Genomic DNA, 27,173 nt, shown 5'->3' with positions numbered 1-27,173 from the left:
TCGTTCCATTCCAGTTTCCATTCCATTGCATTCCACATTCCATTCCACATTCCATTGCATTCCATTCCACATTCAATTCCGCATTCCATTTCACATTCCATTCTACAATCCATTCCACGTTCCTTTCCATTCCATTGCACTTTCCACTCCATTTCATTCCATTTCACCTTTCATTCCGTTCCATTTCTCATCACATTCCATTCCATTCCACATTCCTTTCCATTCCATTCCATTGAACTTTATTTTCCTTTCATTGCATTCCACATTCCATTCCACATTCCATTCCATTCCATTGCAGATTCCATTCCATTCCATTCCATTCCATTCCATTTTACATTGAATTCCACATTCAATTCCATTCCATTTCACATTCCATTCCACTCCATTCTTCATTCCCTTCGATTCCATTCCACATTCCATTCCGCGGTCCATTCCACGTTCCATTCAACGTTCCTTCCCTCTTTCCACTCCAGATTCCAATCTACGATCCATTCTACGTTCCATTCCAAGCCATTCCACATTCCATTCCATTCAATTCCATGTTCCATTCCTCACTGTATTCCATTGCATTCCATTCCACATTCCATTCCATTCCCATCCATTCCACATTCCATTCCATTCCATTCCAGATTCCCTTCCATTCCATTACACATTTAATTCCATTCATTTTCGCTTTCCATTCCATTCCATTCCACATTCCATTCCATTCCACATTGCATTCCGTTCCATTCCACATTCCATTCCATTCCATTCCATTCCATTCCACATTGCATGCCATTGCATTCCACTTCACATTCCATTCCATTCGATTCCATTCCGCATTCCATCCCTTTCCACATTGCATTCCATTCCATTCCACATTCAATTCCCTTCCATTCCACATTCCATTCACTTCCATTGCACTCCACATTCCATTCCATTCCACATTCCATTCCATTCCATTCCATTCCATTCCATTCCATTCCATTCCATTCCTTCCATTCCTTTCCATTCCACGTTCCATTCCACATTCCATTCCATTCCATTCTACGTTCCATTCCACATTCCTTTCCATTCCTTTCCATATTCCATTCCACATTCCATTCCACGATCCATTCCATGTTCCATTCCACTTTCCATTCCACGTTCCTTTCCACTTTCCATGCAACGTTCCATTCCACTGTCCATTCCTCATTTCACTCAACATTCCATTCCACATTCCATTCCATTCCATTCCACATTCCATTCCCTTTCATAACACATTCCATTCCATTCCACATTCCATTCCACATTCAATTCCACATTCCATTCCACTCCATTCTGCATTCCATTCCATTCCATTCCACATTCCATTCCCTTTCATAACACATTCCATTGCATTCCACATTAAATTCCACATTCAATTCCACATTCCATTCCATTCCGTTCCACATTCCATTTCATTCCAAACCACATTCCATTCCTCATTTCATTCCACTCCATTCCGCATTCCATTCCTTTCCATTCTACATTCAATTTTATTGCATTCCACATTCCGGTTCATTCCATTCCACATTCCATTGCATTCCATTAACTGTTCAATTCCACATTCCATTTCTCACTCCATTTCATTCCATTCCTTATTTCATCCCATTCCACTCAATTCCACATTCCATTCCACATTCCGATCCATTCCTCATTCCATTCCACATTCCATTCCACTTTCCATTCCACGTTGTGTTCCACATTCCATTCCACATTGCATTCCATTCCTACATAACACATTGCATTCCATTCCTTAATTCCAGATCCCATTCCATTCCATTCCCCATTCCATTCCATTCCATTCCATATTCCATTACATTCCTATCCATTCCACTTTCCATTCCAATCCATTCCACATTCCATTCCATTTCATTTCAAATTCCATTCCATTTCCTTCCGTTCCACAATACATTCCACATTCCATTCCATTCCTTTCCATTCCGCATTCCATTGCACGATACTTTTCATGTTCCATTCCACGTTAAATTACACGTTCCAATCCACGTTCCATTCCACGTTCCATTCCATTCCATTCAACATTCCATTCCATTCCATTCCATTCCACATTACATTCTAAATTAAATTCTAATACGTTACACATTCTATTCCATTCCACATTCCATTCCAGTCCACATTCAATTCCATTCCACTCCATATTCCATTCCACGTTACATTCCATTCCACTCCACATTCCATTCCATATTCCGTTCCAATCCATTCCACCTTAATTTCCATTCCATTCCACATTCCATTCCATTCCATTTCAAAATCCATCCCATGCCTTTCCATTCCACATCCCATTCCAAACTCCATTCCACATTCCATTCCATATTCCATTCCAATCCATTCAACCTTCATTTCCATTCCATTCCACATTCCATTCCAATCCATTTCAAATTCCATTCCATGCCATTCCATTCCACATTCCATTCCAAATTCCATTCCATTCCACATTCCTTTCCACATTGCATTCCATTCCATTCCACATTACATTCCACCTTCCATTCCACTTCCCTTTCCATTCTATTCCGCATTCCATTGCATGTTCTGTTTCACGTTCCATTCCACGTTAAATTCCACATTCCATTCCATGTTCCATTCCATTCCATTCAACATTGCATTCGATTCGATTCCACATTCCATTCCACATTCAATGCCATTCCATTCCATCCCACATTTCCTTCCACTGAATTTCGCTTTCAATTACATCACATTCCACATTCCATTCCATTCCATTACACTTTCCGTTCCATTCCATTCCAAGTTCAACTCCCTTCCATTCCACGATCCATTCCATTCCATTTCATTGTCCTTTCCACATTTTCATTCCATTCAACATTTTCATTCCATTCCTCCATTAGACATTCTATTGCATACCTCCATTCCAGATTCCATTCCATTCCATTCCCCATTCCATTCCATTTCATTCCATATTCCATTAGATGCCACTCCATTCCAATTTCCATTCCAATCCATTCCACATTCCATTCCATTCCATATCAAATTCTAGTCCATTTCCTTCCATTCCATTCCATTCCTCATTCCATTCCAAGTTCCATTTCATTCCATTTCACTTTCCATTCCAATCAATTTCACGTTCCATTCCATTCCATTCCACATTAGATTTCACCTTCCATTCCTTTCCATTCCATGTTCCATTACATTCCATTCTATTGCATTCCACATTCCATTCCACATTCCATTGCATTGCATTCCACATTCCATTCCATTCCGTTCTACTTTCCATTTCACATTCCATTCCATTCCATTCCACATTCTATTCCATATTTCATGCCATTCCATTCCACATTCCATTAAACATTCCATGCCATTCCATTCAATTCCACATTCCATTCCATTGAATTCCAGTTTCAATTCACTTATACTCCAAATTCCATTCCACTCCATTCCACTTTCCGTTCCATTCCTTTGCAAGTTCCATTCCATTCCATTTCACGTTCCATTCCATTCCATTCCACGTTCCATTCCATTCCTTTCCACGTTGCATTTCACGTTCCATTCCACGTTCCATTCTGTTCCGTTCCACGTTGCATTCCATTCCACGTTCCATTTCATTCCAATCCTCATTTCATTCCATTCCATGCCATTCCATTCCACTTTGCATTCCATTCCATTCCATTCCACATTGTATTCCACATCCCATTCCACTCCATTACACATTGCATTCCATTCCATTCCACTCCACATTGCATTCCATTCCATTCCATTCCACATTCCATTCAATATTCTCTTCCATTCCTTTCTGCATTCCATTCCATGCCATTCCACGTTCCATTCTACATACCATTCCACATTAAATTCCATTCCATTCCAGATTGCATTCCACATTCCAATCCATTCTTTGGCACATTGCATTCCACATTCCATTCCATTCCATTACACATCCCATTCCATTCCACTCCACATTCCATTCCTTTCCATTACACGTTGCATTCCGTATTCCATTCCACGTTCCATTCGATGTTCAATTCCACGTTCCATTCGATGTTCAATTCCACGTTAAATTCCACGTTCCATTGCACGTTTTAATCCACGTTCCATTCCACTTTCCATTCCATTCCATTTCATTCCATTCAATTCCACATTCCATTGCACATTCCCTTCCATATTGTATTCCATTTCATTTCACATTCCATTCAACATTCCATTTCACAGTCCATTCCACATTGCATTCCATTCCACTCCACATTCCATTCCACATTCCAATGCATTCCATTCCACATTCCTTTCCATTCCATTCCATACCAGTCCACATTCTATTCCATTCCATACCATTCCACCTTCCTTTCCATTCCTTTCCACATTCCATTCCATTCCATTCCACTTTCTATTCACGTTTCATTCCACGTTCCATTCTGCGTTCCATTCTAGGTTCCATTCCAAGTTCAATTCCACATTCCTCTCCCTTACATTCCACTTTCAGTTCCACGTTCCACTCCACATTCCATTCCATTCCATTCCACGTTCCATTCCACCTTCCATTCTACATTGCATTTCACTTCCCATTACATTAAATTCCACTTTCTGTTCCATGTTACATTACTTTACATTCCACGTTCCATTGTACGTTCCATTCCACGTTTCATTCCATTCCATTCCACCTTCCATTCTACATTCCATTCCACAATCCATTCCGTTCCACTCCACTTTCCTTTGCACATTCCATTCCATTCCATTCCACATTCCATTGCACTTTCCAATCCATAACATTCCACATTCCATTCCACATTCTATTCCATTCCATTCTATATTCCATTTCACGTTCCATTCCATTCCATTCCACGTTCCCTTCCACATTCCATTCCAATCCATTCCACTTTGCGTTCCATATAGCATTCCATTCCACTCCACATCCCATTCAACTTTCCATTCCCCTTTCCACTCCATTCCATTCCACATTCCTTTCCGCATTCCATTCCACGTTCCATTCCATTGCATTCCACGATCCATTCGACTTTCCATTCCATTCGATTCCACGTTACATTCCACATTCAATTCCACATTACATTCCACGATTCATTTCACATTCCATTCCATGTTCCATTCCACTTTCTTTTGCAATTTCCATTTCAAATTCCATTCCATTTCGTTGCACGTTGCATTGACATTGCATTCCATTGCATTCCACTTTCTATTCCATATTGTATTCCACATTGCATTCCACATTCCATTCCGTTCCATTCCAGATTCCATTCCACATTCCATTCCGCACTCCATCCCACATTCCACTACATTTCTTTCCACATTCCATTCCACATTCCATTACATTCCATTCCACATTTCATTCCAGATTGCATTCCATTCCTGTCCGCATTCCATTCCACTTTCCATTCCCTTCCATTCCACATTCCTTTCCATTCCATTCCACATTCCATTCCACATTCCATTCCTCATTTCATTCCAATCCAGTACACATTCCATTCCACATTCCATTCCGTTCCATTACACTTTCAATTCCATTCCATTCCACATTCCATTCCACTCTCCATTCCATTCCAATCCACATTGCATTCCATTCCATTCCACATTCCATTCCACGTTCCATTCTGCATTCCATTCCACTATTCAAAGCACGTTCCATTCCTTTACCATCCACGTTCCATTCAATATTCTATTGTATTCCATTCCCCTTTCCATTAAATATTGCATTCCATATACCATTCCATTCCATTCCACATTCCATTCCTCATTACATTTCATTCCATTCCACATTCCATTTCATTCCTCTCCACATTCCATTCCACGTTCCATTCCGCGTTCCATTCCACTTTTCTTTGCACATTCCATTAGATTACATTCCTCATTCCATTACACATTCCATTCAACATTCCATTCCATGTTCCATTCCATTGCGTTCCACATTACATTCCTCATTCCATTTCATTCCATTCCACATTCCAATCCATTCCACTGCACATTCCATTCCACTTTCCCTTCCATATCATTCCACATTCCATTCCAAATTCCATTCCACATTCCATTCCTTTCCATTCCGGATTCCATTCAATGTTCCTTTCGATTCCGCTCCACCTTCTATTCCACGTTACATTCCACTTTGCATTCCATATTCCATTCCGTTCTATTCCACATTCCATTCCACATGCCATTCCACATTCCATTCCATTCCTCAATCCATTCCACAGTCCACTACATTGCATTCCACATTTCATTTCACATTGCATTCCATTTCATTCCACATTCATTACATTCCATTTCATTCCATTCCACATTTCATTGCATTTCATTCCATTCCACATTACATTCCACATTTCATTCCATGTTCCATTCCACGTTCCTTTCCCTCTTTCCTCTCTACGTTCCATTCCACATTCCGTTACATATTTCATTCCATTCTTTTCCACTTTCCATACCATTCCATTGCATTACAATCCACATTCCTTTCCATTACATTCCCATTTCATTCCATATTCGATTCCATTCCATTCAACTTTCCATTCCAAATACCATTCCATTCCATTCCACATTCCATTCCTCATTCCATTTCATTCCATTCCACATTTCATTCCACATTCCAGTCCATTCCAATGCACATTCCATTCCATTCCACATTCCATTTCATTCCATTCCACATTCCATTCCACATTCCAGTCCATTCCAATCCACATTCCATTCCATTCCATCCAACTTGCATTCCATTCCACACTCCATTCCACATTTCATTCCAGATTCCATTTTATTCCATTCCACATTCCATTCCACAATCCATTCCATTCCATTCCACATTCCATTCCATGTTCCATTCCATTCCTTTCCACTTTCCATTACTTTCCATTCCACATTCCATTTCACAAAACATTCCATTCCATTCCACATTCCACTGCGTTCCATTGCATTCCATTCCACATTCCTTTGCATTCCATTCCATTCCTTTCCACATTCCATTCCTTTCCACATTCCATTCCACGTTCCATTCCATTACATTCCACTTTCCATTCAATGTTCCACTCCATTCCATTCCACGTAACATTCCACATTCCATTCCACTTTCCATTCAATGTTCCACTCCATTCCATTCCACGTAACATTCCACATTCCATTCCATTCCATTTCAAGTTCCCTTCCACATTCCATTCCATTCCATTTCAAGTTCTCTTCCACATTCCATTCCACTTTACTTTCGACTTTCCATTGCATTCCATTCCATATTCCATTCCACATTCCATACCACATTCCAATCCACATTTCATTCCACATTCGTTTCCGTTGCATTTCACATTCCATTCCACTTTGCTTTCCGCATTGCATTCCATTCCATTCCACATTCCATTCCATATTCCATTACAATTTCCATTCCACGTTCCTTTCCACGTTTCATTCCACATTTCATTCCATTCCATTCCTCGTTTCATTCCACATTCCATTCGATTACATTCCACTTTCCTTTCCACATTCCATTCAACATTCCATTCCGCATACCATTCCATTCCATTCAACATTCCACTCCACAATTCATTCAATTCGATTCCACATTACATTCCACATTCTACTCCATTCCATTCCACATTCCTTTAACATTCCATTCCACATTCCATTTCATTCCATTCCACATTCCATTCCACATTCCATTCCATTTTGTATTCCACTTTCCGTTCCACTTTTCAATCCACGTTCCATTCCATTCCATTCCACTTTCCATTCCATGATCCATTCCACATTGCACTCCACGTTCCATTTCATTCCATTCCATGTTCCATTCCACGTTCCATTGCATTCCACGTTCCATTGCACATTCCATTCCACATTCCATTCCACGTTCCATTCCACTTTCCATTCCATGTTCCATTCCACGTTACATTCCAAGTTCCATTCCACTTTCCATTCCATTCACTTCCACGTTCCATTTCACATTCCTTTCCATTCCATTACTCTTTCCATTCCACATTGCAGTCAACATTTCATTCCTCGTTCCATTACGTTCCATTTCACTTTCCATTACACATTCCATTTCACATTTCTTTCCACTCCATTACATTCCATTCCACATTCCATTTCACATTCCGTTCCATATTCCATTACGTTCTATTCCAAATTCCCTTCTACATTCCTTTCCACATTCCATTCCACATTCCATTCGATTCCATTCCACGTTCCATTCCACTTTCCATTCCACATTCCTTCCATTCCATTCAACGTTCCATTCCACATTACATTCCTCATTCCATTTCATTCCACATTGAATTCCATATTCAATTCCACATTCCATTCCACCTACGATTCAAAATTCCATTCCATTCAATTTCACATTCAATTCCACATTGCATTCCACAATCCATTCCATTCCATTCCGCATTCCGTTAGACATTCCATTCCATTCCGTTCCACATTCCATTCCTCATTCCATTCCATTACATTCCACATTCCATTCCAGATTCCATTACACATTCCATTCCACATTCCATTCCATTCCATTCCACGTTCCATTCCACAATCAATTCCACGTTCCATTCCAATTTCCTTTCCATTCCATTCCACGTTCTATTCCATTCCATTCGAAGTTCCTTTTCATTCCATTTCGCATTTCATTCCACGTTCCGTTTCACATTCCATTTCACCTTCCATTCCATTCAATTCCCTTCCATTCCACATTAGATTCCCTTCCATTCCACTTTCCATTCCACTTTCCATTCCAGGTTACATTCCACTTTTCATTCTGCATTCCATTCCACGTTCCATTACTTTCTACTCTACCTTCTATTTCATTGCCTTCCACATTCTATTCCTTTCCGTTCCATTCCATTCCACATTCCATTCCACATTCCATTCCCTTTCATTACAGATTCCATTTCATTCCATTCCACGTTCCACTCCACGGTTCATTCAACGTTCCATTCCATTCCATTCCACGTTCCACTCCACGGTTCATTCCACGTTCCATTCCATTCCATTCCACATTCCATTCCACATTGCATTCCATTCCATTCCATATTCCATTCCACATGCCATATAATTCCATTTAAATATTCCATTCCATTCCATTCCACATTCCATTCCACATTCCATTCCACATTCCATTCCATTCCATTCCACATTCCATTCCTCACTCCAATTCATTCCTTTCCCGTTTCCATTCCACGTTGCATTCCACATTCCATTCCGCATTCCATTCCACATTTCATTCCATTCCATTCCACAATCCATTCAACATTCCATTCCATTACATTCCACATTCCATTCCAGATTCCATTACACATTCCATTCCACATTCCATTCTATTCCATTCCACGTTCCATTCCACAATCAATTCCACGTTCCATTCCACTTTCCATTCCATTCCATTCCACGTTCCATTCCACATTCCATCCTACAATCCACTCCACGTTTCCTTCCGCATTCAATTCCATTCTATTCCACATTGCATTCCACATTCCATTCCATTCGACTCCATTCCATTTTCCATTCCACATTCCGCTCCATTTCATTGCACTTTCCATTCCACATTCCATTCCATTCCATTCAACATTCAATTACACATTCCTTTCCTAGTTCCATTCCACATTCTATTACACGTTCCATTCCATTCCATTCCACGTTCCATTCTACATTCCATTCCTCTTTCCATTCCACATTCCATTCCATTACCTTCCAGATTCCATTGTACTTTCCATTCCACGCTACATCACATTCCACATTTCTTTTCACATTCTATTCCATTGCATTCCTCATTCCATTCCATTCCATTCCACATTCCATTCCATATACCGTTCCATTCCTTTCCACATTCCTTTCCATATTCCATTCCACGTTCCATTCCTTTACAATCCATGATCCATTCCACGATCACTTCCATGTTCCATCCCATTTCATTACACGATCCATTCCACATTCCATTCCGTTCCATATCACTTTGCATTCCACTTTCCATTCCACATAACTTTCGGTTCCATTACATATTCAATTCCACACTCCATTCCACATTCCATTTCTCATTCCATTCCATTCTATTCAACATTCCGTTCCACATGCCATTCCACATTCCACTCCACATTCCATTCCTTTACATTTCACGTTACTTTTCACATTCCATTGCACATTCCATTCCATTCCTTTCCACAGTCCATTCCACACTCCATTACACAATCCATTCCACATACCATTCCATTCCTTTCCAAATTGCATTCCGCACTCCATTACACATTAGTTTCCACATTCCATTCCATTCCATTCCACATTCCATTGAACATTCCATTCCATTCCATTCCACATTCAATTCTGTTCCATTCCATTCCATATTCCATTCCATTCCATTCCATGCCACATTCCAGTCCTCATTCCATTGCATTCCACATTGCATTCCACATTCCATTCCACATTCCCTTCCACATTCCATTCCATTTCATTCCACATTTCATTCCATTCCATTCCACATTCAATTCCATTCCATTCCACATTACATTCCACTTTCCATTCCATTCCATTCCACATTCCATTCCACTTTCCATTCCATTCCATTCCACATTGCAATCCACATTCCATTCCATTCCATTCCGCATTCCATTGCACATTCCATTCCAGTCCATTCCACATTCCATTCCATTCCATTCCACATTCCATTCTATTCCATTCCATTACAAATTTCAATCCACTTTCCATTCCATTCCATTCCATTCTGCATTCCATTGCACATTGCTTTCCATTCCATTCCACATTCCATTCCATTCCATTCCATTCCATTCCATTCCACATTCCATTTCACATTCCATTCCATTCCACATTGCATTCCATTCCATTCCACATTTCATTCCATTCCATTCCACATTCCATTCCATTCCGTTTCACATTCCATTCCCTTCCGTTCCACATTCAATTCCATTCCATTCCACATTCTAATCCAGTTTTCTTTCCATTCCATTCCACATTCCTTTCCATTCCTTTCAATTCCACATTCCATTTCACATTGAAATCCTTTCTACTTTCCATTCCACATTCCATTCTATTTCATTCCACATTCCATTCCATTCAATTCCACATTGCATTCCATTCCATTCATTTGCACAGTGCATCCGTTTCCATTCCATGTGATTCAATTGCATTCCACATTCCGTTCCATTCAATTCCGCATTCTGTTGCATTCCATTCTGCATTTTCTTCCAATTCATTCCATTCCACATTCCAATACACATTCATTTCCATTCCATTCCACATTGCCTTCCACATTCCATTCCACATAGCCTTACATTCCATTCCAGATTGCATTCCACGATCCATTCCATTACACGTTCAATTTCACATTCCATTCCATTCCATTCCAGTCCGAGTTCCATTCCATTCCATTGAATTCCATATTCCGTTCCACATTCCATTCCATTCCATTACACATTGCATTCCATTCCATTCCACATTCCATTCCACTTTCCATTCCATTCCATTCCACATTCCTTTCCACTTTCCTTTCCAATCCATTCCACATTCCATTCCACATTCCATTCAATTATATTCCACCTTGCATTGCCTTCCATTCCACGTTCCATTCCACATTCCTATCTATTCCATTCCACATTCCATTCTATCTTCCTTTCCACAATCAATTCCAAGTTCCATTCCACTTCCCATTCCATTCCATTCCACGTTCCATTCCACATTCCATTGCACATTCCATTCCACGTTCCATTCCGCTTTCAATTTCACTCTATTCCACATTACATTCCATTGCATTCCACATACCATTCCACATTCCATTCCATTGCATTCCATTGAATTCCACGTTCCATTCCACATTCCATTCCATTCCATTGCACTTTCCATTCCACGTTCCATTCAACTTTCCATTCCACATTCCATTCCACATTCCATTCCATTCCATTCCAGATTCCATTGCACTTTCCATTCCATGTTACACTCCATTCCACATTCCATTGCACGTTTCTTTTCACATTCTATTCCATTGCATACCGCATTCCATTCCATTCCATTCCACATTCCATTCCATATTCTATTCCACTCCTTTCCACATTCCTTTCCACATTCCATTCCACGTTCCATTCCATTCCAATCCATGATCCATTCCACGTTCCCTTCCATGTTCTGTCCCCTTTCATTCCATGATCCATTCAACATTCCATTCCATTCCATTTCACTTTGCATTCCACATTCCATTCCACATACCATTCCGTTCCATTACATATTCCATTCCACACTCCATTCCACATTCCATTCCACACTCCATTCCACATTCCGTTCCTCATTCCATTAAATTCCATTCCACATTCCATTCTACATTCCATTCCACATTCCATTCCATTCCATTTCACTTTACTTTTCCCATTCCATTCCACATTCCATTCTTTCCTTTCCACATTCCATTCGACACTCCATTACACATTCAATTCCACCTTCCATTACATTCGTTTCCACATTGCACTCCACACTCCATTACACATTCCATTGCACATTCCATTCCATTCCATTCCACATTCCATTGCACATTCCTTTCCATTCAATTCCACATTCCATTCCATTCCATTCCACATTGCATTTCTCATTCAGTTCAATTCCACATTCCATTCCATTCCACATTTAATTCCATTCCATTCCTCATTTCATTCCATTCTATTCTACATTCCATTCCATTCCACATTCCATTCCATTCCGTTCCACATTCAATTCCATTCCATTCCACATTCCATTCCTCATTCCATTCCATTACATTCCAATTTCCATTCAACGTTCCTTTCCACATTAAATTCCATTCCTTTACATTCCTTTCCACTTTCATTTCATTCCATTCCACATTTCATTCCACATTCCATTTCACATTCCTTTCCACATTCCATTTCACTTTGCATTCCATTCCATTGCACTTTCCATTCCATGATCCATTCAATTTCATTCCACATTACATTCCAGATTCCATTCCAGTTTCCTTTCCTTTCCATTCCACATTCCACACCACATTCCTTTCCATTCCATTCCACATTCCATTCAACATTCCATGCCAAATTCCATTCTACATTCTATTACACGTTGCATTACATTCCATTCCACTTTCTAATCCATTCCATTCCACGTTGCATTTCATTCCATTTCACATTGCATTCCACATTCCGTTTCACATTCCATTCCAAATTCCATTTCACATTCCATTTCACATTCCATTCCATTACATTGCATTACAATCCACATTCCATAGAATTCCCTTACACATTCCAATCCTTTCCATTCCACCTTCCTTTCCATTACATTCCACATTCCTTTCCACATTCCATTCAACGTTCCATTCCATGCATTTCACATTCCATTCCATTCCATTCCACACTTCATTATATTCATTTCCACACTGCATTCCATTCCATCCCACCTTCCATTCCATTCCATTCCGTTCCATTGCATTTCATTCCGTTCCCCGTTCCATTCTATGATCCATTGTACATTAATTTCCATTCCATTCCACGTTCCATTGCACATTACTTTCTACGATACATTACATTGAATTCCACATTCCATTCCATTGCATTCCACATTCAATTCCATTCCGTTCCACATTCCATTGCATTCCATTCCATATTCCATTCCATTCCATTCCACTTTCCACTCCATTCCATTCCGCTGTCCATTCCACATTCCATTCCAAATTACATTCTATTCCACACCACATTCCATTCCATTCCACTACTCGATCCGTTTTATTCCACATTCCATTCCACAATCCTTTCCATTCCATTCCATATTCCATTCCATTCCATTCCACATTCCATTCCACATTCAATTCAATTCCATGCCATTCCATTCCATTCCATTCCATTCCGAATTCCATTCCAATCCGTTATGTTCCGCATTCCATTCCACATTTCATTCCATTCCATTGCACATTCCACTCCATTCCATTCCACATTCCATTCCACATTCCATTCCATTCCATATTCCATTTTATTCCATTCCATTCCATTCCCTTCCATATTCCATTCCATTCAATTCCCCATTTCATTCCATTGCTTTGCATTCCTTTCCGCATTCCATTCCACATTGCATTCCATTCGATTCCAAATTCCATTCCATTCCATTCCGCATTCCATTCCATTGCATTCAACATTCCATTCTATTCCATTCCACTTTGCATTCCTTTCCGTTCCATTCCACATTTCATTCCATTCCTTGGCATTCCACATTCAATTCCATTCCATTCAACGTTGCAATCCATTCCATTCCACATTTTATTCCATTCCATTCCATTCCACATTCCTTTCCAATCCATTCCATATTCCTTTCGATTCCGTTCCAGATTCAATTCCATTCCATTCCATATTCCATTCAATTCCATTCCATTCCATTCCACATTCTATTGCTTTCCGTTCCACATTCCATTCCATTCCGTTCCACATTGTATACCATTCCATTCCATTGCACATTGCATTCCATTCCTCTCAATTCCACATTCCATTCCACGTTCCATTACATTCCATTCCACATTGAATTCCATTCCATTCCACTCAATTCCACATTCCATTCCAAGTTGAATTACATTCCATTCCACGTTCAATTACATTCCATTCGACATTCCATTCCATTCCATTCCACATTCCATTCCACATTCATTTCCATTCCATTCAACATTCTTTTCCACATTCCATTCCGCATTCATTTCCATTCCATTCAACAATCTTTTCCACATTTCATTGCATTCCATTCCATATTCCATTCCACATTCCATTCCATTTCATTCCACATTCCATTGCATTCTTTTCCACATTTCATTCCATTTTATTCTGTTCCATTTCAAATTGAACTCCATTCCATTTCCAATTCCATTCCATTCCATTCCACATTCCATTCCATTCCACTCCCAATTCAATTACATTCCATTCCACGTTACATTGCATTCCGCAGTCCATTCCATTCCATTACACATTGCATTCCATTCCATTCCAAATTGCATTCCATTCCATTCCATTCCAACTTCCATTCCATTCCATTCCACATTCAATTCCATTCCATTACAAATTCCATTCCATTTTGTTCTGTTCCATATTCCAATCCATTCCATTCCACATTCTATTCCAATTCATTCCACATTCCATTCCATTCCAATCCATATTCCATTCCATTAAATTCCACATTCATTTCCATTCCAATGCATTCCATTCCACATTCCATTCCACTTTCCTTTCCATTCCATTCCACATTCCATTCCTTTCCATTTCACATTCCATTTAATTCAGTTCCACATTCCATTCTATTCAATTCCACATTGCATTCCATTCCATTCTTTTCCTCATTGCATTGCATTCCATTCCATCCATTTACTTTCCATATTCCACTCCATTACATTCCACTTTCCATTCCATTCCATTCCACATTGGATTCCATTCCATTCCATTCCACATTCCATTAAAAATACATTTCCATTCCATCAACCATTCCATTCCTTTCCACATTCCATTCCACATTCCATTCAATTCCATTCCACTCCATTCCTCATTCCATTGCACATTCCATTCCATTCCTTTCCACATTTCATTCCATTCCATTCTATACCATTCCACAATCCATTCCACATTCCATTCCACATTCCGTTGCACATTCCATTCTATTCTATTCCACATTACTTTCCCTTCGATTCCATTCCAATTTCCATTCCACATTCCATTCCTTTCCATTCCATATTCCATTCAATTCTATTCCACATTCCATTCCATTCCGTATTCCATTCCATTCCCTTCCATTCCGTTCCACATTCCATTCGACATTCCATTTCATTAAATTCCGCATTGCATAGCACATTCCATTCCACATCCCTTTCCATTAAATTCCATTAAACATTTCATTCCACATTCCGTTCCATTCCACATTCCATTCCGCTTTCCTTTCCATTCTGTTCCACATTTCATTCCATTGCATTCCACGTTCCATTGCATTCCATTCCTCATTCCATTCCATTCCATTACACATTCTATCCATTCCATTCCACAATTAATTCCATTGCATTCCACGTTCCCTTGCATTCCGTTCCACATTCCTTTCCATTCCATTACACATTCCTTTCCATTCCATTCCACATTCCATTCCACTTTCCATTCCGTTCCATTCCACTTTCCATTTCACGTTCCATTACATTCCATTCCGCAGTCCGTTGCACTTTCCGTACCATTCCATTCCATATACCATTCCACATTCCATTCCATTCCATTCCACATTGCATTCCATTCTATTCCACATTCCATTCCATTCCATTTTCCATTCCATTCCATTCCATTCCATTGTATTCCAAATTCCATTGCACGTTCCATTCCATTGCACTCCACATTCCATTCCATTCCTTTACACATTCCATTCTATTCCATTCCATTCCATTCCATTCTACGTTCCATTCCACGTTCCACTGTATGTTCCATTCCATTCCATTCCACATTCCGTTCCATGTTCCATTCCACTTTCCATTCCACGATCCATTCCTTTGAATTCCACATTCCATTCTCTTCTGTTCCACATTCTATTCCATTACATTTGAAATTCCATTCCTTTCCATTTCTTTCCATATTCAATTCCTTTCCATTACACATTCCATTCCATTCCATTCCATTTCATTTCAAATTCCATTGCGCATTCCATTCCTATCCATTCCACAATCCATTACACATTCCATTCAGTTCCATTCCACATTCCATTCCATTCCATTAAACATTTCATTCCATTACACTTAATTCGATTATTTTCCATTCCACATTCCACTCCATTCCATTCCACATTCCATTCCACTTTCCATTCCATTCCATTCAAAAGTACATACCATTCCATTCTATTCCACATACCATTCCTTTCCATTCCACATTCCATTCCATTTCGTTCGTTTCCATTTCATTCCACATTCCATTCCATTCCACATTCTATTCTATTCCTTTACATTCAATTCCAAATTCCATTCCACGTTCCATTCCATTGCATTGCACATTCCATTGCATTCCACTGCACATTCAATTCCATTCCATTCCACATTCCATTCCATTCCTTTCCATTCCATATTCCATTTGATTCCATTCCATTCCAAATTCCATTGAATTCCATTTCATTCCATTTCACATTCCATTCCACATTCCATTCCATTCCATTCCACTTTCCATTCAATTCCATTACACATTCCATTCCATTCCATTCCACATTCCATTCTATTCCATTCCACATTGTATTCCATTCCATTCCATTCCACATTTCATTACATTCCATTACATTCAACATTTCATTCCATTCCGTTCCACATTCAAATCCATTCCATTCCACACTCCATTCCATTCCATTCCGCATTCCACTCTATTCCATTCCAAATTCCATTCAACTTTCCATTCCATTGCATTCCACATTTCATTCTACATTCCGTTTCATTCCATTCCTCATTGCATTTCTCTCCATTCCATTCCATTCCATTCCAAATTCCATTCTATTCCATTCCACATTCCATTCCGCATTATATTCAATTCCATTCCGCATTACGCATTCAATTACTTTCCATTCCGCATTCTATTACATTCCATTCTGCATCCCATTCCATTCTATTCCGTTCCAAACCATTGCACATTGAATTCCATTCCATTCCATTCCACATTCCTTTCTATTAAATTCCATTCCATTTCACTTTTCATTCCACATTCCATTCCAAACTATTCCACAATCCATTCGCCATTGCATTCCATTCCATTCCAATCCATTCCACAATCCATTCCACATTCTATTCCATTCTCTTCCACATTCCCATCCATTCCATTCCACATTGCATTCCATTCCATTCCACATTCCATTCCATGCCCTATTGCTTTCCATTCCATTCCATTCCATTACAAATTCCATTCCATTCCATTCACCATTCCATTCCAATTTGCATTCCATTCCATTCCACATTTCATTACACATTCCATTCCATTCCATTCCACATTCCATTCCACATTCCATTCCATTCCATTTCAAAATCCATTCCATTCCATTCCACATTCCATTCCATTCTAATCCACATTCCATTCCATTCCATTTCACGTACCATTGCATACTCTTCCATTCCACGTTTCATTTCATTCCATTACACATTCCATTCCACGTTCCATTCCATGTTCCATTCCACTTTCCCTTCCACGTTCCATTCCACGTTCCGTTTCACTTTCCATTCCACGTTCCATTCCACGTTCCGTTTCACTTTCCATTCCACTTTCCATTCCACATTCCATTAAATTCCATTCCACATTCCATACCTTTCCATTCCACATTCCATTCCATTCATTCCACATTCCATTCCACATTCCATTCCATTCCATTCCACATTCCAATACCTTCCTTTCCACATTCCATTCTACACTCCATTCCATTCTATTTGACATTCTAATCTCTTCCATTCCACATTTCATTCTATTCCACATTCCATTTCATTCCATTGCATTCCACATTCCATTCCGTTCCTTTCCACATTGCATGCCATTCCATTCCACATTACATTCCATTCAACTTTCATTTCAATTCCCTATTCCATTCCATTCATTTCCACATTTGATTACATTCCATTGCATTCCAGTTTCCATTCCAATCCATTCCACCTTCCATCCCATTCCATTCCACTTTCCTTTCCAAATTCCATTCCACATTCCATTCCATTCCATTCCACATTCCTTTCCATTCTAATTCACATTCCTTTCCTTTGCATTTCACATTCCATTCCACATTCCATTCAATTTCAATCAATTCCACACTACATTCCATTCCGTTCCACATCCCATTCCATTCCATTCCACAAACCATACCACATTCCATTCCATTCCATTCCATTCCACATTGCATACCACATTCCATTCTATTCCATTCCACATTCCATTCCATATTCCATTCCATTGCATTCCATATTCCATTCCATTCCATTCCACATTCCATTCCAATCCTTTCCACAATGCATTCCACTCCATTCCATTCCACATTGCATTCCACATTCCATTCAGTTCCATTCCACAATGCATTCCATTTCATTCCACACTGCAATCCCTTCCGTTCCACATTCCATTCCACATTCCACTCCATTCCTGTCCACATTCCATTAGACATTCCATTGCAATCAATACCACATTGCTCTTCATTCCATTCCATTCTAGTTTCCAATCCAGTCCATTCCACTTTCCATTGCACTCCATTCCACATTCCATTCTATATTCCATTCTCTTCCGTTCCACATTCCATTCCACTTTCCATTCCACGTTCCATTCCATTCTATTCCACATTTCATTCCACTTTCCATTCCATTCCATTAATCCTCCTTTCCACATTCCATTCCCCATTCCATTCCGCATTCCATTCAACATTCCATTCCACATTCCATTCAATTCGGTTCCACATTCCACTCCGTTCCATTCCTCATTCCACTCCATTCCTTTCCACATTCCATTCCGTATTCCACTCCATTCCATTCCACATTCCAGTGCCCATTCCATTATACATTCTATTGAACGTTCCATTTTGTTCCATTCCTCATTCCACTCCATTGTATTCCATTCAACATTCCATTGCATTGCATTCCACATTCCATTCCGTTGTATTCCACATTACATTCATTCCATTTAAAATTCCATTCCTTTCCATTCCGTTCCATTACACATTACATTCCATTCCATTCCACTTTCAATTGTATTCCTTTCCATTCTGCAAACCATTCCATTCCATTCCACATTCCATTCCATTCCAATCCGTATCCATTCCACATTCCTTTCCATTCCATTCCACTTTCCATTCCATTCCATTCCAAGTTCCATTCAATTCCATTCGAAATTCCGTTTCATTCCATTTCACATTCCTTTCCGTTACCTTCCAGTCCACATTCCATTCCATTCCATTCCACATTCTATTCCATTCCATTCCACTTTTCATTTGATTTCATTCCATTCCACTCCGAATTGCATTCCATTCCATTCCATTCCACATTCCATTCCATTCTATAACACATTCATTTCAGTTCAATTAAACATTCCATTCCATTCCTTTCCATTGCATTTCATTCCACATTCCATTCCATTCCACATTCCATTTCACCTTTCATTCCATATTCCATTCCACATTCCATTCCTTTCTATTCCTCTTTCCACTCCATTCCATTCCATTCGATTCCACTTTCCTTTCCACTGCATTCCTCATTCCATTCCATCCCATTTCACATTCAAATCCATTCCATTCCACATTCCATTTCACATTCTATTCCATTCCATTCCACATTCCATTCCATTCCACTTTCCATTCCATTAAATTCCATTCCATTCCACTTTCCATTCCATTCCATTCCATTCCATTTCACTTCGCATTCCACATTCCATTCCTTTTCATTCCCCCTTCCATTGCACATTGCATTCCATTCCATTCAACTCTCCATTCCATTCCATTCCATATTCCATTCCACATTGCATTCCATTCCATTCCACATTCCTTTCCATTCCATTCAATTCCATTTCATTCCTTTCCGCATTCCATTCCATTGCATTCCATTCCACATTCCATTCCATTCCATTCCATTCCGTATTCCATTCCTTTCCTTTCCACATTCCATTCCCCTCCATTCCACATTCAATTCCATTCCATTCCACATTCTATTCAAAATTCCATTCCACATTCCCATCCATTCCATTCCACTTTGCATTCTTTCCATTCCACTCCATTCCACATTCCATTCCATTCCAGTGTCGATTCTATTCCATTCCTCCTTCCATTGCACTCATCTCCACTTTCCATCCCATTCGTTTCCGTTCCATTCCATTCCACATTCCATTCCATGCAATTTCATTCCACAATCCATTCCATTCCATTACACATTCCATTCCATTCCATTCCACTTTCCATTCCATTTTGATTTCCATTCCATTCCACATTGCACTTCATTCCGTTCCAAATTCCATTGAATTCCATTTCAAATTCCATTCCATTACATTTCACGTTCCATTACATTCCATTCCATTGCAGTCCACATTCCATTCCTTTCCATTGAACATTATGTTCCATTCCATTCCCCATTCCATTCCTCACTCCACTTCACATTCCATTCTTCATTCCTTTCCACATTCCATTCCATTCCATTCCACATTCCACTCCATTCCAATCCATTCCATGCCACATTATATTCCATTCCATTATACCTTCCATTCCATTCCATTCCACATTGCATTCCATTCCATTCCATGTTCCATTCCACGTTCCATTCCACTTTACCCTGCACATTCCATTCCATTCCATTCCATTCCACATTCCATTCCAAGTTCCGCTCCACATTCTATTCCATTCCATTCCACATTCCATTCAATTCCATCCATTTCACATTCGATTCCATTCCGTTCCATTTCACATTCTATTCCACATTCCATTCCATTCGATTCCACTTTCCTTTCCATTGCATTCCTCATTCCATTCCATTCCATTCCACATTCCATTCCATTCCATATTCCATTCCACTCCATTCCACATTCCATTTCTTTGCAGTCCACATTCAATTGCATTCCATTCCATATTCCATTCCACGTTCCATTTCACGTTCCGTTACACGTTTCATTCTATGATCCATTCCACTTTGCATTCCGCAGTTCATTTCATTCCATTTGATATTCCATTCCACATTCTATTCCATTCCATTCCACATTCCATTCCACATTCCATCTCAAATTGCATTTCATTCCAATTCAAATTCCATTTCATTCCATTCCATTCTATTGCATTCCATTCCATATTCTATTCCATTCCATTCTACATTCCTTTCCATTCCTTTCCATTCCACGTTCCATTCCATTCCATTCCACGTTCCATTCCACGTTCCATTTCACTTTCCTTTCCATTCTGCACTTGATTGCATTCCATTCCAGATTATACTCCACTTTCCATTCCATTCCATTCCACATTCCATTCCACATTCATTCCACTCGATTCCACATTTCTTTCCACATTCCACTCCATTCCACACTACATTCCATTGCATTTCATTTCGCATTCCATTCCATTCCATTCCACATTCCTTTCCACATTCCATTGCAAATTTCATTCCATTGCATTCTGGATTAAGTTCCACATTCCATTCCTTTCCATTCCTCATTCCCTTCCATTCCATTGCACATTCCATTTTATTCCATTGCACCTTGGATTCCATTCATTTCCATTTTCCATCCCACTTTCCATTCTACGTTCCTTTACACGTTCCATTCCACATTTCATTCCATTCCATTTCATATTCGATTCCACATTCCATTCCAAATTCCATTCCATTCCATTCCACTTTCCATTCTATTCCATTCCAATTTCCATTCTATTCCATTCCACATTCCTTTCCATTCCATTCCATTCCACATTCCATAGCATTCCATTCCACATTGCATTCCATTCAACATTCCATTCCACATTGCATGCCATTCCATTCCACATTCCATTGCTTTCCATTCCTTTTTCCATTACATTCCACATTGCCTTCCACATTCCATTTCACATTCCATTCCATTCCATTCCACATTCTATTACACTACATTCCACGTTCCATTCCACATTCAATTCCATTCCATTCCACTTTCCATTCCATATCCTATTCCATTCCTTTTAACATTCCATTACATTCCTTTCCACATTGCATTTCATTCCATTACACATTCCATTCCACATTCCCTTCCATTCTACTTTCCATTCAAATTTCCATTACATTCCATTCAATATTACATTCCACAATCCATTTCATTATATTCCACATTGCATTGCATTCCATACCACATTCCATTCCACATTACATTACATTCCATTCCATATTAGATTCCACATTCCATTCCATTCCATTCCATGTTCCATTCCACATTCCATGTCATTCCATTCCTCGTTCCATTCCACATTCCATTCCTTTCCAATTCATTCCACATTCCTTTCTATTCCATTCCACATTCCATTCCATTCCATTACATTTTATTCCATTCCATTCCACATTCTATCCCATTCCATTCTACCTTCCATTTCATTCCATTCCATTCCACATTCCATTCTATTCCATTCTTCATTCCATTCCATTCCTTTCCACATTGCATTGCATTCCAATCCACATTATATTTAATTCCATTCCACATTCCATTCCATTCTGCATTCCATTCCACTATCCATTCCATTCAATTCCACATTCCATTCCATTCCATTCCACATTCCATTCCACATTGCATTTCATTGCATTCCACATTCCATTCCACATTCCATTCCATTCAATCCCACGTTCCAATCTATTCCATTCCACATTCCATTCCACATTTCATTCCATTCCATTCCACATTCTGTTCCATTCCATTAAACATTCTATTCCACCTTCCATTGCCTTCCATTCCACTTTCCATTCCTTTCCGTTCCATTCCATTCCACTTACCTTTCCATTCCATTGCACTCCATTCCACACTGCATTCCATTCCATTCCATTCCACTTATCATTCCAATCCATTCCATTACACATTCCATTCCATTCCATATTCCCTTCCATTCCTAATTCCATTGCATTCTATTCCATATTGCATTCAATTCCATTCCATAATCCATCCCATCCCATTCCATCCCACTTTCCATTCCATTCCATTCCACGTTCCATTCCATTCCATTCCGTTACATATTCCATTCCACATTCCATTCCACAATACATTGCATTACATTCTACATTTCACATTCCATTCCACGTTCCATTCCACGTTCAATTCCATTCCATTGCATGTTGCATTCTACATTTCATTCCATTTCATTCCACATTCCATTCTGTTCCATTCCACATTCCTTTGAATTCCATTCCATTCCCGATTCCATTCTTTTCCATTCCCCATTCCATTACATCCCTATCCACATTCCATTACCCGTTTCATTCCCCGTTACATTCGACTTGCCATTCCACTTTCCATTCCATCTTCCTTTACACGTTCCAATCCATGTTCCATTCCACAGCCCCTTACATTGCATTGCATTCCACTTTCCATTCCCTTCCACTTTGCATTCCATTTCATTCCACATGCCATTCCATATTCCTTTCCATGCTATTCCACATTCCATTCCACTTTCCATTCCATTCCATTAAACATTCGATTCCACGTTCATTTCCATTGCATTCCACATTCCATTCCACATCCAATTCCATTCCATTCCCCTTTCCTTTCCACTTTTAATTCCATTCGATACCATTCCACATTCCATTCCATTGCATTCTGCATTCCATTCCATTCCATTGCACATTACATTCCATTACACATTACATTCAATTCCACATTCCATTCCACATTCCATTCCATTCCATACCTCATTCGATTCCATTACGTTCTGCATTACATTAATTTCCATTCCACATTCCATTCCCTTCCATTCCATTCAATTCCATGTTACATTCCAAATTCCATTCCATTCCATTCCATGTTACATTCCAAATTCCATTCCATTCCATTCCACATTCGATTCCATTCCATTCCACATTGCATTCCATGCCATTGCTTTCAACATTCCATTGCAAATTCCATTCCACATTCCATTCGATTCCATTCCACATTCCATTCCATTCCATTCCACATTCCATTCCTTTCCTTTCCAGATTCCATTCCATTCCATTCCATTCCACATTCCATTCCACGTTGCATTCCATTCCATTTCACGTTCAATTCCACATTCCATTCCATTCCATTCCACTTTCCATTCGATTCCATTCCACATTCCATTCCACATTGCATTCCATTCCACATTCCTTTCCATTCCTCATTCCATTCCACAATGCATTCCATTCCATTCCACATTCAATTCCACATTCCGTTCCCCATTGCATTCCATGGAACGTGGAACATGGAATGCAACGTGGTATATAATGGGCAAAGGAATGTAGAATGGAACGTGGAATGGAACAGAATTGAAAGTGGAATTGAACGTGGAATGGAAAGGAATGGAAAGTGGAATGGAAGGTGGAATGTAATGTGAAATGGAACGTGGAATGCAAAGTGGAATTGAATGGAAAGGAATGTGGAAGGGAATTGAATGGTATGTGGAATGGAATTTGTAATTGAATGGAATGCAACGTGGAATGAAGAGTGGAATGGATTGGAATGGAATGTGGAATCGAATATAGAAGGGAATGTGGAATGGAATCGTATGTTCAATGGAAAGTTGAAAGCAATGTGGAATGCAATCAAATTGAATGTGGAATGGAGTGTAGAGTGGAATGGAATGGGATATGGTATCGAGTGTTGAATGGAATGTGGAATGGAATGCAATGGAATGTTTAATGGAACGTGGAATGGAATGTGGAAAGGAAGAAAATGCAATGTGGAATGGATTCTGTAATGGAATGTACAAATGAAAGTGGAATGGAAACGATGGAATGTGGCATGGAACGGGGAATTGAATGGAATGGAATGTGGAATGGAACATGGAGAGAATGGAATGGAACATGTAATGTATCTTGCAATGGAACGTGTAATGGAATGTGGTATGGAAAGAGGAATGGAACAAGGAATGGAATGAGGAATGCAATCGGCACTGGAATGTGGAATGGAATGCAATGGAATGGAATGAAGAATGCAATGGAATGGAATGTGCAATAGAATGGAAAGGAATGTGGACTAGAATGGAATAGAATGTGAAATACAATGGAATGGAATGAAATGTGGAATTGAATGGAATGAAATGTGGAATGGAATGGAATGGAATGTGGAATGGAATGGAACGTGGAATGGAATGCGTAAAGAAATGTGGAATGGTATGTGGAATGGAAATTGGAATGCAATGGAATGGAAGGCAGAATGTAATAGAATGGAATATGGAATACAATGGAATGGAATGGAATGTGGAATGGAATGTGAAATGGAATGTGGAATGGAATGGAATGGAATGTAGAATGGAATGGAATGGAATTTGGAAAGGAATGGAAGGGAATGGAATGTGGAATGGAAAGTGGAATGGAATGGAATGGAAAGTGGAATGGTATGGAATGGAATGTGAAACGGAATGTGGACTGGAATGAAATGCAATGTGGAATGGAATGTGGAATGGAATGCAATGGAATGTAGAATGGAATGTGGAAAGGAATGTAAAGGAATGGGGAAAAGAATGTGGAAAGGAATGTGGAATGCAACTGAATGGAATGTGGAATGGAATGTGGAAGGGAATGTGGAATGGAATCTTTAAAGGAATGTGGAATGAACGGAATGGAATGTGGAATGGAATGTGGAAAGGAATGTGGAATGGAATCTGGAATGGAATGGAATGGTCTGTCGAATTGAACGTGGAATGGAATCGAATGGAACGTGAAATGGAACTTGGAATGAAACGTGGAATGGAACGTGTAATGGAATGTGGAAAGGAGCGTGGAATGGAATGTGGAGTGGAACGTGGAATGGAAGGGAATGGAGCATGGAACGCAACGTGGAATGGAATGGAATTTAACCTGGAATAGAATATGGAATGGAATATGGAATGGAACTTGTAATGGAAAGTGGAATGGAATGGAATGGAACATGGATTGGAATGTGGTATGGAATGCGGAATGGAATGTGGAATATAATGTGGAATGCAAAGTGCAATGGAAAGGAATTTAATGTGGAATAGAATGTGGAATAGAATGGAATGGAATGCGGAATGGAATGGAATGGAATGGTATGGAATGTGGAATTTTATGGAATGGAACATGAATGGAACGTGGAATGGAACGTGGAATGGAATGTTGAATGGAATGGAATGGAAGGTTGAAAGGAAGGGAATGGAATGTGGAATGGAATCTGGAATGGAATGGAATGGAATTGAATAGAATGGGATGGAATGGAAAGTGGAATGAAATGGAATGTAATTTGCAATGGAAAGGAATGGAATTCACAATGGAATGGAATTTTATTGAATGCGGAATGGAATTTAATGGAATGTGGAATGCAGTGGAATGGAATGGCATGTGGAATTGAAAGGAATGGGAAGTGGAAAGGAATGGAATGGAATGAGGAATGGAATCGAATGGAATGGAATTGAAGGTGGGATGGAATGTGAAATGGAATGTGGAATGGAACGTGGAATGGAACCCCTAATGGAATGTGGAATGGAACGTGGAATAGAATGGAGTGCAATGTGGGAAGGATTGTGGAATGGAAAGAAATGGAATGTGGAATGCAATGTGAATGGTATGTGAAATGGAATGGAATTGATTGGAACGTGGAATGGAATGGAGTGGAATAGAATGG

This window comes from Pongo pygmaeus, chromosome 12, assembly GCF_028885625.2.
Source record: "Pongo pygmaeus isolate AG05252 chromosome 12, NHGRI_mPonPyg2-v2.0_pri, whole genome shotgun sequence".
Taxonomy (NCBI): Eukaryota; Metazoa; Chordata; class Mammalia; order Primates; family Hominidae; genus Pongo; species Pongo pygmaeus.
This window is presented reverse-complemented; position numbering follows the sequence as displayed.